Genomic DNA, 4,249 nt, shown 5'->3' with positions numbered 1-4,249 from the left:
ATGTATACTCTTTGGTTGGACTTTTAGTCCCTGGGAGCTCTGAGGGTACTAGTTAGTTTATATTGCTGTTCCTGCTAAGGGGCTGCAAACCCTTCAGTTCCTTGGGTTCTTTCTCTAGCTCCTTCATTGGGGACCTTATACTCAGTCCAATGGATGGCTGTGAGCCTCTACTTCTGTATTAGTCGGATACTGTCAGAGCCTCTCTGGAGACAGCTCTATCAGGCTCCTGTCAGCCTTTTATATTTGAAACAGAATCTCATTAGTGTTCTGCTGTCTTCGAACTCTCACTGCAAGCCAAGCTAGCCTTGAATTCATAGAGATCTACTTGCATCTGCCTCCTGAGTGCTGGCAAAGATGAGTGCCATCTTACCTGGCTGACTTAAACTTATTTTTTAAAATTTTTATGTAAAAAATAAATAAAATAAAACAGTAGCTGGACACAGTGGCATATATCTTTAATCCCAGCACCCAAAATGCAGGGATGTTTGAGTTCCAGGCCAGCCTGACCTACAGAGCAAGTTCCAGGATAAGCAGAACTATACAGAAAAATCCCTGTCTCAAAAACAATAAAATAAAAAATAAAATAAAAACACGATCAGGATCAGAGGTGAGGAGGACACAACATCTGTCCCAACACCAGGAGTAACTGGGACCAGTGGGACCAGACACACAAGAACCCACAGCCCAGTGGCTCGGGTTCCTTCCAGTCTCTCTGTGTTGGTATCCTGAGCAGACCTTGGGTGCAAGCTCTGCAGCCAGTCCCACAACACCCAGAGGAAGCTCCACTCCCAGGCACTCTAACACGCCCAGGATCAGTGGTCAGGAGGAACCAACATCTGTCCCAACACCAGGAGTAACTGGGACCAGCAGGACCCAGGCACATAGGAGCTCTGCCAGCCCAGTGGCTTGGGTTGCTTCCGGTCTGTCTGGGCCGGCCAGTGCCCTGAGCAGACCTTGGGTGCAAACTCAGCAGTCATTCCCAAAACACCCAGAGGAAGCTCCACTCCCAGGTGCTTTAACAAGCACAGGGTCACAGAATTCCATTTCACAGGATCACAGAGACAGCTTGACTCTGAGGAGTTCTGGCACAACCAGGATCACAGGAAGGACAGGCTCTAGTCAGATTTAGCAAGAGTAGGTAGCACTAAAGATAACCAGATGGTGCAGGGCAAGCATAAGAAAATAAGCAACACAAACCAAGGTTATTTGGCATCATCAGAACCCAATACTCCCACCATTGCAAGTCCTAGACACGCCATCACACCGGAAAAGCAAGATCCAGATATAAAATCACTTCTTACGATGATGATACAGGACTTTAAGAAAGACATAAACAACACCCTCAAAGAAATACAGAACATAGGTAAACAGCTAGAAGCCCTTCAAGAGGAAACACAAAAATGTCTTAAAGAACTACAGGAAAGAACAATCAAACAGTTGAAGGAAATGAACACAACCATCCAGAATCTAAAAATGGAAATAGAAACAATAAAGAAATCAGAAAGAGAGACAACCCTGGAGATACAAAACCTAGGAAAGAAATCAGGAGTCATAGATGCAAGCATCACCAACAGAATACAAGAGATAGAAGAGAGAATCTCAGGGGCAGAAGACACCATAGAAAACATTGGCACAACAGTCAAAGAAAATGCAAAAAGCAGAAAGCTCCTAACTCACAACATCCAGGAAATCCAGGATGCAATGAGAAGACCAAACCTAAGAATAATAGGTATAGAAGAGAGTGAATAGTCCCAAGGTAATGGACCAGTTAATATCATCAACAAAATTATAGAAGAAAACTTCCCTAACCTAAAGAAAGAGATGCCCATGAACATACAAGAAGCCTATAGAACTCCAAATAGACTGGACCAGAAAAGAAATTCCTCCTGTCACATAATAACAAAAACACCAAATGCACTAAACAAAGAAAGAATTTTAAAAGCAGTAAGAGAAAAAGGTCAAGTAACATATAAAGGTAGGCCTATCAGAATTACACCAGACTTCTCACCAGAGACTATGAAAGCTAGAAGATCCTGGGCAGATGTCATACAGACCCTAACGGAACACAAATGCCAGCCCAGGCTACTATACCCACCAAAACTCTCAATTACCATAGATGGAGAAAACAAGATATTCCATGACAAAACCAAATTACATAATATCTTTCCACAAATCCAGACTTACAAAGGATAATAGATGGAAAACATCAACATAAGGAGCTAAACTACTCCCTAGAAGGAGCAATCTTTCATCAAATTCACATAAACCTAATTCCACCTATTACAACAAAAACAACAAGAAGTAACAATTACTTTTTCTTAATATCTTAATATGAAAATTAATACTACCAATATATCCTAATTGACTGAAATCCAAAAATATGAGGAATTAGAAATTTATTGACTGTCATCCAATGGTCTCTCTAATTTGGTAATTGGAGAAATAGGTCCAATATTATACAATCCATATACACTTTCAGCTTGTTTGTTCGTGACAATGTCTTGCTGTGTACAACATAATGGTCTTGAGATCTTGCTTCTCCTATCTCAGCCTCTCTATTAGTAGTATTGTTTGTTTCATGTCTTTACACTATACTATGTTTTTCAGAATAGCTTACATATTTTAAATGTATTTATACCCAAAAGAAATGTAGACAATTAAATTGGGAGGGAGTTTGTAAGAGAACAAGAAAGAGTGAGACTGAATGCTTTGCTTGACATTTGTAACTCTTGTATCAAGTTAGCACAGTATAAGAGCCAAGATTTTAAGCTCTACTAAATATAAAGCAAACTAACAAACAAAAGCACTTTATATATTTATGTTCATTTAAGAAATATTAGCAGTGATGTATTATTTTGAAATATACAGGTAATACATTTGGAGTTATTTAAAATTTATAATGAGAAAAACGTATGTATTTTCAGTATTGCCATAGACAAGCATCTACATAAGACTGTTAAATTGATTGTTGTTTCATATCAAACAACTTTTATAATACTCATTTTTATTTTTATAATATTTTATAAATTTTAAAGAATATGACATAAAAGATATTGTAGGTATTGAAGGGGGTCTCTGGGAAGAGTTGGGGTACAAAAGGAAAACAAGAATGTGATTTAATTCTATTTACTTAAAGTATGTTTTTTTAATGTTAACAAATTCAGATAAATTGAAGTCATGTAACTTTCCTCATTATAATGCAACAAAACTTTAAAAAAGAAAGAAAAAAAGAAAAGAAAAGAAAGAATTTTATGTTATGTGTATATATATGCACACATACATATATGAGTGACATACATACACATAGATACATACATATATATATACATATATATATGAGTGTTTTACATATAATATGTCTCTATACAACCTATATCTCTAGTGCCCACAGGTCTGAACTAGAGTAACCATGTACATGTTGGGAATTGAATTCATGTTCTTTAGAAATCCAGCCAGTGCTCTTACCCACTGAGTCCTCTCTTCAGCACTAAGTTGGAAATTTTTCATAATATGTTTTGATTATATTTAACTCTTCAGCCAACTCTTCTCAGATCCATCTCTGTCCCCTAGAGACTGAACATTGTGTTCTTTTTTTTATCATCCATGTTTAATATATACTACCTATATATCATGAATATGTAGCCTTGCACTAGAGTATGATAGTTACTGTAAGTAATATTTTTTAAAACAAAAAAAAAAATTTAAAACAAAAAAATTACTCTCCTCCCTACAGTATCAATTGCTAATAGCTCCCCAGCTAGGGGAACTCCATGGTCACCTGTCCTCTCCATGCTGAGATTTTTCTCTGCCTTGAGCTAGTATGGGGCTTTTACATGCTGTCACAATCCTTGTGAGTCTATATGTACTGTATGATGCTGTATTAAATATTTCATTTCAATCAGGGCTTTCTATCCTGCCTTTAATCATTCAGTTTCCAGATAAAATATAAGCAACATTCATGTTTATAATAAGCCTTAATCAGCACTAAAGCTTGCCAGGTGTTTACCATCTAAGCTATTAGCATATACTTCTCTATCCATAACCCTAAGTTATATTTCACCATGTTCTATCTGGGAGGTTCTTAACTTCAGTTAACCATCCCTCTTGGCCATGTTTTCATAACTCACCTACCCCATAGTATGTGCTCTTCTCTCCATTTTCTCTCTTCATTCAAACCTCAAAATTAAAAATTCCACCTCTTTCTCTTCTTCCCAGCTATAGGATGGAGGCATCTTTATTCACCAAATGG

The sequence above is a fragment of the Mastomys coucha genome, unplaced genomic scaffold (genome assembly GCF_008632895.1).
Source record: "Mastomys coucha isolate ucsf_1 unplaced genomic scaffold, UCSF_Mcou_1 pScaffold22, whole genome shotgun sequence".
NCBI lineage: Eukaryota > Metazoa > Chordata > Mammalia > Rodentia > Muridae > Mastomys > Mastomys coucha.
Note: the sequence above shows the minus strand (reverse complement) of the source record.